The sequence below is a fragment of the Lissotriton vulgaris genome, chromosome 6, assembly GCF_964263255.1.
Source record: "Lissotriton vulgaris chromosome 6, aLisVul1.2, whole genome shotgun sequence".
Lineage (NCBI taxonomy): Eukaryota > Metazoa > Chordata > Amphibia > Caudata > Salamandridae > Lissotriton > Lissotriton vulgaris.
This window is the reverse complement of record NC_141694.1, coordinates 1,071,397,071-1,071,411,588: the sequence shown is the minus strand read 5'-3', so window position 1 is coordinate 1,071,411,588 and position 14,518 is coordinate 1,071,397,071.

Here is a 14,518-nt window from a genome sequence, read left to right as displayed (position 1 = left end):
CAATTGACGTGTAACTGGGAGGAGCTGACTTTCGGTCTAGTAGGGAGGCCTTCAGTGTCAGGGCGACCAGCACGTCTGGTATTATCTGTTATCTTATGTCCGGGGATGTATTATCTGAAGCAAAGGTCGCTCATCACCGAGAGCCGGTGTGGGCATATATTTCTCCGTTCATTGCGTGGGGCCTTGGGCTTTCTATGGACGCGAGCTCTGCAAATCACTTAAACGGAGACAGAAAGGCTAAGCCCTATCTCTGCAGATGGGTTCTGTTTACCTTCTTCACCAGGCAGGAATGTGATTCTGTAGAGCAAGCAGATAACTGTTGTGCAAAATACTGTCTTGGCACCCCGGGCTGGGCCCCTCTCGGCTTAGCCAAAAGTATGCGAGGTCAGGGATACGTAGCTGCAGCCCTCAGAGTGTCTGGAGGCATGAAACCTTAATTCGGAGACTGGCTCAGGTTGAGCCACAAAATGGGTTCTTCTCGATTTTAAAAGTGCACAATGCAAACACATGGGCAACATGGGCCTCAGTGCAATATTAACGTTTCTTTCATGGGAGACTTGGTGACTGGCACCCTAATGTGGGACGTAAATGCAGAGACATCATTATTGCAGGCCATAGAGGGAAAATGCATGGGTGACATGCACATACACTAAACGTTGGGGTACACGCAGGGGACACATAGGCCTTGTAAAATTTCTTTTTTCTCATTCCCTCCTTGTCCCCTACTGTACCCTTCAGGACACATCTATTCTCATGAGACCGTATATTTGATCATACAGCATCATTTGTTCATCTTTGATCCTTTGTATACGTGGATGTGGAACACAGGCAGTCGCACACAGGCCGCAAATGGCCGGGCCACACTGCAGACAGAGACAGCAGCCGAATATCATAAGCAGTATCATTCCTAGGAACGACAACACTTTCCATCCCCATGCCGATATTACACCCCAGAGCCAACTGGACCACGTCCATGTGCCTGGGTCTTGATGTATATCGTGAGCAATCTTGTGGAGCCTTGTTATGGCTGCGTACACGGATGGCGCGTTATTAGGAATGAAAACGCAGCAACTGGAGCCGATCACTCTACAGGCCCCGCCCCTATCTGCCAGGATGACGTCAAGAACAAGGCGGTTCTGAAGAACAACAAGTCGCATGGCAGACTGTTCCTGGGTCAAGTTCGCCAGGGCAGATGCAGTCTCATTCACAACTGCTTCCAGAGTCCTTGTTAACCTGCGTATGAGTTTACTGTTTTGGATGGGACCTATGAAGAAAAAGAATCCTTTGTTGAAATCTGTATATTGCTCCCAGGCTGTCTCAGTCTGATCAATCTCTGAGGCATCGGTCTCTCTCCTGTGTCTAACATGCTCTAGTCGTGAATTTCGATGATAATGGGATGGGGCCAGAAAGACGGGTGGCAGCAGGAACGCTATATAACATGTCCCACCCCAGTCTATGGGCAGATGTACATAGGCTGTCTGACCGCAAATGAAATAGGTATGGCGAGATGCTTTGAAAGAAGACCTTCCTTTATCAGTAAACTCTACTACAGCATTACACTCGCTGTGTCCCATATGTACTGATCCTTTCTTTCTAGCGTACAAATCACCTTTTACTGGTAGGACTGAAATAGTCGGTGGACCCGCATTTTGCATGGGCTGAACATTCAGCATTATAAAATTGAGGGAAGCATTTCCTTGCTCGTACTCTTCATTTTCTAGATTGGTCCCCTTCCTTTGGGGAAGTCCGTCCTCATCTGGAAAACATACCTCATTCATTACTTTATTCAAGTTTCCCCATATCCAGTCACCCTTGTAAACTGTGGACTTTCTGTCTAGTGATGACATTAAGGCAAACCATGCTCCGCACGAACCATTGTGGGAGAACGGAAAAAGGAAGAAGGGCAGAACTCCCTTCATCTTTTGATAAGGTGGGAGTCGGCCACATACCCAGCAATCTGTCGCATTGCTGGTCTGATGAGAACGGTGCAACATCCGAATAAAAGTATTGTTGCGCAGGGCCAGTCGATATGACAGTTCATGGGGTGGCAGATCACTAAATGTATGCTCTACGGTGTCATTAATGGAAGAGTGTATATGTGAGGCAATAGGAGGAAGGAAAACATGTAATATTAAGCTGACACAGATTATAGTGATGCACAGAAGAGACAGGAAAATCAAAGATACTATACATCTACTATGTAACATCTTGCAGTATTTCTCTTTCATTTTGCTCTTTTTACTATTGTGGTCTACGATCTTATGCATGTCAGAAATCTTGTCTAACCGATTCACCACCTAGTGGACTTAAATGATTAAACGCTGTCTGGCTTTCTAGATCGTAATTTGGACCTGTACTCTTGCTGTGGAGTCTTTTCTAGAAAAGGGGGCTCAAAGTCTGTAATGTCATTGTTCTTTACCAAAGTTCCAGAGTCTCCAAAGTACTTTTTGCAATGATGGGCATGGAGCCAACCTTTTCTTCCTTCGACCTTGATGGCTGTCCTCGTGGTAAGTAACACTAATTTCGGCGTCTTCCAACGCGGCTCAAGGGGGCTTGATCGATCAAAGTTCCTGACGAGGACGTAATCGCCTGGGACTATGGCGTGCTCCTTGACCTGGGTGTTGTCAGGGAAGGCGGCGGCAACCTGTGAACGACAAGAGAGTAGTGCAGACATCAAGGAAGCCAGGTAATCTGTAAGCATGTTACTGTCAACATCAGTTATTTTCTTAGGCATAGGCGTACCCCACATATTCGGCGGTCTACCGAAAACCACTTCATATGGTGATAGGCCTGTTCTGGAATGGGCTACCATACGCATGTAAAAGAGGGCAACCGGCAAGGCTACCATCCAATCCACGCCTTTTTCTGCACAGATCTTTGCTAGTTTCGTCTTTAATGTCTGATTATGCCTTTCTACAAGCCGGCTGCTTCAGGGTGTCGGACACAATGGAACTTCCAGTTATATCCTAACAGAAGTGACACTTGTTTCATTAATTCAGAAGAAAAAGGCTGACCATTGTCTGAGTAAACGACACGGGGCAATCCGTATCTAGGGAAGAATTCTCGCACCAATTGCCTGGCGGTTGTCACAGCAGTATAATCTGGGACTGGATACGCTTCTGTCCATCTAGTTAGTGCACACACAACTACCAGGACATACTTGTAACCTCTACATCTGTCCATTTGGATATAATCCATCTGGAGGACCTCAAAAGGGTGGTCAGGAGGATGAAATCCGCCTTGTTCCACCGGGATGCCTTTACCTGGATTGAACTGGCAACAGATCATACATGTTCTAACTTTTTGTTTCGCTGCTGCACGCAGGTGCTTGTTAAACCAGATATTCTGTAAGCTGTCTAACATTGCCTTCTCTCCCAAGTGTGCTGGACTATGTGCTGTGTTTATGATCACTTGTACCATGGAATCAGGGAGAAACCATGTTGCTTTGCCCTTAGTCATCCAACCTTGGTCAGTCTGGACCCCTCCTTGTTCAGTCCATTTCTTTATTTCTTCTGAAGTGGCATGTGTCTGTATGTCGAGTACATCTTGAGAAGGATCCCTGACTGTCATACTTTTTGTCGGTAATGGTACCTCTGTCTTCGTCGTGTCTGTTGGCGTCTGGGCTGTAAGTTTAGCAGTTCGGTCTGCCAGGTCATTACCCTGGGAAATGGTGTCTGTAGCTTTGGTGTGTGCTTTGCATTTCAGGATAGCTATGGCTGCAGGTAAATGTATTGCTTCCAACAGGGCCTGAATAAGCGGGCCGTGCTGAATTTTGGCCCCATGAGAGGTCAGGAAACCTCTCTCCCTCCATAGTACTCCAAAATCATGAACTACGCCAAAAGCATATTGGGAATCTGTATAAATGTTCACTTTCAAGTGCTTAGCTCTTATGCAGGCTTGTGTCAGAGCGATGAGCTCTGCTGCTTGTGCTGACAGTATGTCTATTCTTTGTGTCTCTATGACTTCAGTAGCAGTGGTCACAGCATATGCTGCCACTAATTCTCCTGCACTCGTTCTCATGCATGATCCATCTACATGGAGTGTTAGGTCAGGGTCTGGCAGTGCAACATCTGTCAGGTCTTGTCTTGGTTTCGTCACTATATTCATTATTTCCACGCAGTCATGTGGCGCGGTGTCTACTGTACTTGAGGGCAAAAGTGTAGCAGGATTGTGAATGTTACATCGTCTGATCTCTATGTGTGGTTGAAATAATGTCAGTTCATATCCTGTCAGTCTCGCTACGGTCAAGTGTTGTGTCTGTGTCCTGTTCAAGAGAACTTCCACTGCATGTGGTACCTGTACTGTCAGGGGGTGTCCCAGCACTATCGAGTCACTTTGTCTTATGGCTAGGGCTGTTGCAGCAACCGATTTCAGGCACGCAGGCAGAGCCTGGGCCACTGGATCCAGTGTACTAGAAAAATAAGCACAAGGCTTGTGTTTTCCTGCTTGATCTTGTGTGAGGACAGATAATGCTGTTCCATCTCGTTCAGTTACAAAAAGCATGAAGGGTTTGCTGTAACAAGGATTCGCTAAAACTGGCGCTTGACATAAGGCTCTTTTTAATTCTTCAAATGCCAAGGTATGTTCCTGTGTCCAAGGGAGGACAGTCGAAGACGCTGCCTCCTGTGTTGTCAACTGTATGAGTGGTTTGGCTAGATAGGCATACTGGGGAATCCACTGCCTGCAGTATGAAGTGAGGCCAATGAAGGCCCGTACTTCCTTTTGTGTCTTGGGCTGTGAAAGGTTAGAAATTAACTGAATACGTTCTTGTGTCAGCTGTCTACCCCTCTTGGCCAGCAAGTGTCCAAGGTACACCACTTGCTGTGCACAGAATTGTAACTTTGAAGGGGACACTTTGTGCCCCTTGCCTGCCAGAAAGTGTAAAACCGTCAGTGATGCATCTTCGCAGTCTGTTTCTGATCATGCTGTAATTAGGATGTCGTCTACGTACTGTATCAGTCCTGTGTTGGTAGGCATAATAATACTGTCCAGCTGTCTTTTTAATGCTTGACTGTAAATGCTAGGGCTCTCTGTAAAACCTTGTGGTGCTCTCGTAAATTTAAAACTGCGTCCTTTTAAACGGAATCCGAAGAGATATTGGCTATCTGGATGAATTGGAACGCTGAAAAAAGCATTCTTCAAGTCAATGACTGTAAAGAACGTTGCCTCAGAATCAATAGCAGTCAGTAATGACGAAATGTCTGGGACCACTGGGTATTGTGGGACTACGCATTTATTCAATTCTCGAAGGTCAACAACTAGTCTGTAAACTGGTGGTGCATTAGGGTCTGATTGTTTAAGGATAGGAAGGACTGGTGAGTTACACACATTCGAGTCAGTCTCCACTACCACCCCTTGTGCAATGAGTTCGTCAATAATTTTCAATAAGGCCACTTCGGCATCAGGTGGTAACTTGTATTGTCGTATACGTGGTAGTACTACTCCTGCTTTTAGAGTGACCTGGCGTGGTGTCATGTTCATGTAACCTACGTCCGTCAGACCTTGTGCCCATAGGTGCTGTGGTACATTCTGGAGTCTGATGTCAAAATCCGTCAACACATAATGACCCTTAAAATCACGTAAGAACAGTCGCACTCCCTCCGGAGAACAACAGATAACTGCTCCTAGTTCTTTTAATGTCTTAATACCAAGTAAGTTTTCTGGACATGATTTAGTAAGTAGCAAGTCTGTGGTACGTGACAGTGGACCAACCCCGAGGGAGACTGGTTTCAATACTTCATTAATATTAGGCTTTCCTGAAAATCCCAGGGAAATATTCTGTGAGCCCGAGAGAGGTGCCCCTGGAACCTCGTCATGTCTGATGGTAGTTCTACTCGCAGCTGTATCAATCAGAAACTTTCTGTCCTGTCCCAGTACACGACCATGTACATAGGGACCCTCTTGATCTACAGGAACCTGAATAAGGGGCAAGCCATCTTCCCTCTCAAGGCTGTTTCATGAGAATGATTGGTATTCTGGATAGTCTGACTGTGTGTACTGATACATTTGTGGCGTGGCATGAACAGGCGGTGGTGGGGGTGGAAAAGTCGCTATTGTCTGTTGTGTGCTCTGTTGGGTGCTATTTGGCCTAGGAGTGTGTGGTCGTTCTTTTGTTTTGCCTGTAGCTATATTGTGTTTCAGGACAGCACATTCCTTTACATAGTGACCTGGTTGTTTGCAATAATTACAGTTCCCCTTGACAGGTGTCGTGCCATTTTTGTTCGTGTTTGCCGGTACCGTTTGGGCAACCAGCACCTTCATTTTTGTCTCTTTCATGCGTCTCTTTTCCTGATCCTGCTCTTCTCTAATCCTGTTCTGGTGATATTGTAGCATCTGCAACATTTGTGACGGGCTGTTTGCTTGCCAAGTACTCTCAACCTTCAGTACTCTATTCTTGATCTGGGGTAGGGAATTCTCTACTAATTTGCTCACGAAAAGATGGGGATATGACTCGCTACTGGGCTTAAGGCCACTATTAATAGCAAAGCATTTCTCGAATCTAGAATAGAAGTCGCTTGTGTCCTCTTCTTGTTTTTGTTTACAGGCTGAAATAGCATCCCAGTCATCCTTTTTAGTAGTCAATAGTCTCGGCAAAACCTGTATTAAGAGTTGAGGTAGTTCTCTAGCTTTGTCACCAAGACCAACCCCCGGGGCCCTGTCTTTATCCTCTGTTTCCAATATTTCCCAGCTTAACTTTTTCTCTCCCACCTCCCAGCCTTTTTCCTTAAGCTTTTCATAAATGCCTGCTGGCAATAGTACTTTCAATAGTTTCAGAATGTCAGCGTACGTATAATCTCCGATGCGGAGAATGTCTTTTAATTCTCGGTGAAACCCCCCCGGGTCTTTATCATGGCAGGGCAACATCTTTTTCATTTCCAGTATTTCTAATTTCGTCAAGGGGGTGTAAACATACACACGTTGAAGCTCATTGTTTGCATTTTTGACGGGATGTACCTCTCGTAGGGGGTTCTGTCTGTCTATGTATAGGTGCTTTCTGTCGTGGTGTGGGGCGGGAAGCATGCATGTGGACAGAAAATGTAAGTACTTATGTCGTTGATCCAGGATGACGTTAATTAATTCAGTACCCAGGCCTGTCCATCTGTCTAGAAGTATGTCGTCCAGTAATTTATACAATTGACCAGGATCGGAATATTGATTCTCATACAACGTTATTAAATAATGGACCATGTAAATACCAGCCAAACGCTGTTCGTTCGGCGGAAGGCTCAAGAATGTTTGGGCCACTATATCATTGCTATATATATTAGAATTGGACACCCACTGGGTGGCTGACCGGGCCAATTCCATTTCGTGTTGGGTGTGAGAACGCTCGCTCTCTATCCATCGTTTCAGTGCTTTTTCAGTAGCTTGGAATAGATTTTCAAGGGAATATCTTTCTTTTATAGCCGGCCCCTGTTTACGGTAGTCGAAGCACTTGGGCCTGTCAAACCGTCGTGCATTGCCTACATAATTTATCAGTGTCCCATATGATCCAAGTATGGAATTCAGAAGATCATCCTTACCCGTACTTGGATAGGTTGCCGAATCAGAAATTAAGAAGAGAGGTTTTAAAACTGAGAATGGGTGTAAACCCCTGTTATGTAAATACCAGGGTTAAAAACCTCATGATTAATAGTAATGGTAATTGCACATGTACATTAGGCTCCACCTGTGACATTACTCATGTTTTATTAGACTGCAGGAGGACCCTTGATATACGTAAGGAGATTTTAGGCCCGTTATTCAAAAATTACAGGATTACGAATAGGAAGCAGGCTGCAGAGCTCCTGGTGGGGATGGGAAACCTGGATATAGCCTGCGTCTTGGGGAAATACATGATTCGAGTTAGGGAGCTCCTCCAGAATACAGAGTTATAGGCATATGTTATCAAGACTGTACTCTAATGTATGTATTATGTTTGGAAGGTCTAGTCAGATATGTTTTCTCATGTGTTTTTAACATCTCAGGAGGATACTGTTAGAAATAATGTTGCCAGGGTTATCCTCCGGGAAATGACTGAATTGCAATTTTATAAATTTCAACTCGTGTTTTTATAAAGTTTATAAATGTATAGTGTATACTTTTATGGTTGTAATAACTCAAATAAAGTTTTAATGACTGACTGACTGACATAATTTATCTTGTCCTTCGCTTCGTTTTCCTTTAACTCTTCCGTTGATGACCCACTCTTCTCGTCAGACTCTACTCTGTGTGTTGCTAATATTTCCTTTCGTATTTTCTTCGTCATGCTGTCGGTCTGTCCCTGTTTATCATGCCGACCGGCATCTATGTTATCACTCCATTCTATCAAACCAGGCTTTACATCCCCGTCTCCTTCGTCTTTTTCCCTGATCAGGCAGTTAATAATAAAACGGAGGATGTAGTTCTTAACCCCCACCTTTCTGTTTTGCATGGCCTGTGCTATACTCTCGGGTCCCTCCCCCGTTCTAATGAAACGGTATATTTTATCTAGGTGGTCTTTCATATCTGGTAGTTTGTCCAAATATGCAACGGCCTGTCTTAGTCTTAGTGAAATCACGAGCATTGAGCCCTTTCCTGGTTCTGGATCGTATATACAGTGAGCGATTTCAACATCTACAGTAGGCCCCCTCCCCCTACGGCCCCTGGCCCTACGTCGTCTTTCACGGTCTGCTGGAGCTGTTGGAGCTGATCTGCTGGTGGGGCGGAGGGAAATCTGCGTTTACGTAGTCCGGTGCGGACTCTTCTAGATAGGAGGAAATAAACGCCTCTGATGCTGTCGGCTTTATTCTACGTACTCTATAGGGTAAAGGTGGTGGCGTTTGCGATCTACGGGGTGTTCCTGAGGGGGTCACTCTAGCTAGTTCTTCTGAGAGGACGGGATAAATACCAGTAACGACGGCATTTCTTTCTCTATCAGCCTGTTCTGCTTTGACCCGTTCCCCCTCCTCCCGCAGTTCTTTTTCTTTGGCTTTTTCCGCTGCTTGTTTAGTTCTCTCTGCTTTGTTGAATTCTTTCTCTGTTCTCCTATGAGCTTCTTTGCCCCATAACTCAATGGCATCTTTCTGAGAGGGTCTTGATTTCTTTTTCCATAGCGCTTCCTCTACTCTCATAATGCATTCAGAATCCCACGTTCCCGAGACAGGCCATCTGTACTTCTCCTCTAAATCCTTTGTGTAATCTACCCATAAGTCTAAATACAATATGGCATCTAGCCCATGCTTATTATACATGTAATGACCAGGTGTGTCTCTAGGCGGGATGTTAACTGGCTCTTTTAGTATGCCTTTTCTGGTCCCTATCTGACGTAACTTTGAAAACAGTGGCATGTTGAAACCAACTTAATGAAAACACAATACACACCAAAAATAGTCTGACTGAAACAATCATAAAACACTAAAACACTAAAACACTAAAACAGATACAGTTTAACTCCATGTACTTGAAAACAGTTAACTTTATGCACTAGAATACAGTACAACCATACCGGTCTCGTAAATGAGACACGTCTTTACCGTGTTCACGCAAATGAACCCGTCTTTACCGTGTTCGTGTGAACGAACCCGTCTTTACCGTGTTCATATAAATGAACCCGTCTTTATCTTTATGCGTTCCCAATAGTGGTACTCACCGGGAAGCAGAACTTGAAGGCCTCGGAAACTTGATACTGCGCATGCGCGGAACAGGTGGACCTCTGGAAACCTCGGACCTTGCTCTCTCACAGGTTGGGCTCTGGTTGGGATGATCCGCGATCCTCACCGCCTCGTGTGGATGCCTGGTCGCAGTCCGTCTCCTCCGTGGGCCTGAGGGAGTAAGCGGGAAAGTCCCGCTGGCGTGTACACTTTGAAGTCCGTCACGGCTGTAGAAGGGGGCAAGGGCTGGACCTACATCTCCGGCGTGTGGGGAAGGGGATTGGTCCCTATTCGGGCGCCAGATTTATGTGGTAAATAAAGTATTACCCTGTCATAATTTCTATAAATAAACTAAGGGTCATGCATATAATGAGAGGCAGAGTCCGTGATGTCCGATTCAAAAGGGCTTTATTTCAGTAACTCGAGTTAAGGGAGAATCGGTTCCATCACCACTAAGGTTCAGGAAGGGTCTTCTGAACTTAATTCACAGAGTACAATATTTATACATTCAATCTCGTACATAGGGAGGAGCGCTCCAGGCAGAGCAAGAGAAAGAGAGAGATAAGAGCATGTGGGCGTACATGTGGGCGTTCACCTGAGGAGTCATAGGTGAGTCATAGGTGGGTGGATACATGGAGGGGGGTTGCATGGCCAGCTTGAACCTTGCCCTACTTGTGTGCGCAACTTGATCATGACGTGCAATTGACGTGTAACTGGGGGGAGCTGACTTTCGGTCTAGTAGGGAGGCCTTCAGTGTCAGGGCGACCAGCACGTCTGGTATTATCTGATATCTTATGTCCGGGGATGTATTATCTGAAGCAAAGGTCGCTCATCACCGAGAGCCGGTGTGGGCATATATTTCTCCGTTCATTGCGTGGGGCCTTGGGCTTTCTATGGACGCGAGCTCTGCAAATCACTTAAACGGAGATAGAAAGGCTAATCCCTATCTCTGGAGACGGGTTCTGTTTACCTTCTTCACCAGGCAGGAATGTGATTCTGTAGAGCAAGCAGATAACTGTTGTGCAAAATACTGTCTTGGCACCCCGGGCTGGGCCCCTCTCGGCTTAGCCAAAAGTATGCGAGGTCAGGGATACGTAGCTGCAGCCCTCAGAGTGTCTGGAGGCATGAAACCTTAATTCGAAGACTGGCTCAGGCTGAGCCACAAAATGGGTTCTTCTCGATTTTAAAAGTGCACAATGCAAACACATGGGCAACATGGGCCTCAGTGCAATATTAACGTTTCTTTCATGGGAGACTTGGTGACTGGCACCCTAATGTGGGACGTAAATGCAGAGACATCATTATTGCAGGCCATAGAGGGAAACTGCATGGGTGACATGCACATACACTAAACGTTGGGGTACACGCAGGGGACACATAGGCCTTGTAAAATTTCTTTTTTCTCAGTGTAGTGCAAAGGGCTCGAGGCGTACAGGAGAAAAGACAGAGAGGACACGTGTCAGTCCTTTTATCCAGCACTCTAAATGTGAAGGTGAAAGGGAGAGAGGATGCACCACCAGTGAAGTAATTAAGGCGTTGTGAAGGGGGGGGTTGGTGCAGGGAAGGTACCGGCTACCGGAAAAAAGGGGAACCAGGTCACGTCATGGATCCGCCCATTCTCCCCACCCAACCCGCTATACGCCCTCGTACCTGGGTGAGCCACACACCTCCGGGCGTGCGGCTGGGCGGCTCATGTAGCCGATGGTCTCCTGGCTCCCGTGCCGCCAACGGGTCTTCTCTCTTCCTCTGACTCTCCGTAGATGGTACTCCGGTCTCTGTACGTTCTCCAAATCCTTCAACTACTGTTTCCTCCGCCAACTCCTCACTTGACTCCGCTCTCCTCTCTCCTACACCTCCGGTGAACAAGCACACCTGTTCTGCCTCGTCCGCTGCTTTTGACGTGGCTATCGGCTCCGCCCACTCTCCGAGATTCCCCCAGTTAAAGGGACCAACGTCTTCATCCTCTTCTGGCGGATAGTATCGCCCTGCTGTGCTCGTCCAGTCATTATGCTGTGAAGAGAAGAGGGGGGGGTCATGGTATGAATCCCCGTAAGGGGGTACTGAGTCCGTGGTCCGCTGGGGGAGCGGTCTTCCCTTGCTACACAATTCTACTATATGTCTTCAAATTTTCTTTAAATAACTGACAAAAAGCATTCGTCTATCTCTTTGTCAACAACTGCCTTCAATCTACACTGCGCAAGGAACGTATAAGCTCAGCGCCAAAGATACTACTTACTCACTGCACCATAAATAATCACCAAGAAGAGTGAACACTTTTATGTCATAGTGAAACATAATGTTCCTTTTAAATGAAATTGATGCAGAATTCAATCGACTAAAGACATTACTTCAATTACTGTTCCTCCCTCCGATCATGTATCATCACAGGGTACGTTCAATATCAGCGCCAAAGGTATTACTAACTCAGTGCACCAGAAATCATCACCACATGACCGTATTGAATAACATGACTTATTTAGAAAAAAAATATATCCTACTTTTTGGAGATATAGTTCAACTTACTTCTGTGAATGGACACCAATATTTATTAAAAAACCTGATTTTAAAGACTTTGCTACCAATGCGTCCTGCTTGGACCACGCATAACCGCAGACTCCACAGAACCTTGTTCCTTCAGGTGCCACTAACTCATTCCACCACTTATCATAGCTGCATTCACACATACTAAATTACCAATATTGTGCAGCTGTAATAAATGCCACGTAGTCATGAAGTCTTGGTAACCGCTACCTCCTACCATCACCACATGTCCGTATTCAGACAGAATTTAACTGATTCTTGATTCATTACGTATAAAGTACAGTACCAAATAAAGTAATCTCCCTCAAACCTACACAAAATCGCCAATTGCCCTTACTAAGCCAGAATTCACGAGACCAAAAAAATTACTATCAGTACGTCCTGCCCGGACCACATATCTTTGTAAGCTCCACAAACCTTGTTGTTTCAGGTGCCACTAACTCAGTGGAAACTAAACTAAGTATAACACCTATTTCATATTCTGATTCAAACTCAGGACCATTTATCGAGCCTTTTTGTTGTAGCTACTACCCCGGCCGAAGGCAATGGGAAATTTGCTCACTTCCTGCCTTTCTTGGCTGTGGTTATCAATTACTCTTGAATTTCATATTGTAATTCAAACTCATGTCCCTTTATCAAGCCTTTTTCCTGTAGATACTGCACTTGCAGAAACCAGTGGGAAATTTGCGCACTTGCTGCGTTTCTTCGCAGGTGTTATGAACTATTGTTCAATTTCATATTCCTGTTCAATGTGCAGGCCCTTTATCAAGCCCTTTTTGTTCTATCAACTACCCCGGCCGAAGGCATTGACAAATTTGCATACTTGCTGCCTTTCTTGGCTGGGGTCATCAATTATTCTTGACTTTCATATTGTGATTCAAACTCAACGCCCTTTATGGAGCCTTTTTGTTGTAGCTACTACCTCGACCGAAGGCAGTGAGAAATTTGCACACTTGCAGCCTTTCTTGGCTGGGTTTATCAATTATTCTTCAAGTAATTCAACTTCAAAGTCCAGGCCCTTTATTGAAACTTTTTGGTAACTACTACCCATTGAATGGCAGTGGATAATTTGCACACTTGCGTCCTTTCTTGCGTCCTTTTTACCGCACAGTGTGTGTACTTTGTGCTTTTGCTTAACTCCTTAGAAGAGATACTCGTTTCTCAGGCTCCCACTGTGGAATCCTACTCAGTCTATAATGGACTGGAAAACCAAACACTCATTTCCTTTACAAGGCAGTAGGTTGTTTGCACATCTGCTACCTTTCTTAATTTCCAACGTATTCTGCATCCACCACCTCAAACACACCCACCTGCTGACTTTCTTGCTGCTTTTGCCAAGTATTATTCTAATTCAAAGCAGAGGCCCTGAAATGAGCCCGGTGTTGTAATTTTTCAGCTCTACCGCCCACAGTGGCAACTTAGTACACTTACATTGCTTGCTTGGATATGGTAGCCATTTCTCAAGCTCCCACTGCAAAATCCGATGCACAGTCTGTGTAATGAGCTAGATATCCAAAGATCCACTTACCTTACAAGGTAGTGGGTACTTTGCGCGTCTGTAGCCTTTCTAATTTTTCACCTTTTTTATCTTCCACTCAATCAACACATCATCTACACATACACACACCAACTTGCTGCCTTTTTTGGCTGGTGTTATTAATTATTCTTCAATTTATATTCTGATTCAAAGTCAAGGCCCTTTATTGAGCCTTTTTGTTGTAGCTAATACCCCGGCCGAAGGCAGTAGGATATTTTCAGACTTGCTGCTTTTCTTCACTGGGGTTGTCAATTATTTTAAAAGTAGCTACAAGCTTAGGAACAATATTTTAATTTGGAAACAAATTTCAAAGTAATCGTCTCTGTAAAACTTCTTTGCCATGTTCAGTCATTTCTCCAATTTTTATTTCTTGTAGAATAGTTCCATATTCAGCATCATTTGCTTGTTACATATTTGTAATAAGTCCTTATATTCAAAATATGACCAAATGTTACCATATCCAATCCTACATTACATCGTTTACTTATACTACCTGTGGAGCATGACAACAAATTAGAATACCACAAGCTATCTGGAGAAGCTTGTTGTGAAGTTTCAAGAGTCTTGTCGAAAATGAAACTTCTCATTATTGATGACCTAAGCATGGTATCAAACTTGATGCTTGCCTTTGTGCATTTAAGAATGCAGCAAATTCTTGTAGAATAGTTCCATATTCAGCATCATTTGCTTGTTACATATTTGTAATAAGTCATTATATTCAAAATATGACCAAATGTTAACATATCCAATCCTACATTACATCGTTTACTTATACTACCTGTGGAGCATGACAACAAATTAGAATACCACAAGCTATCTGGAGAAGCTT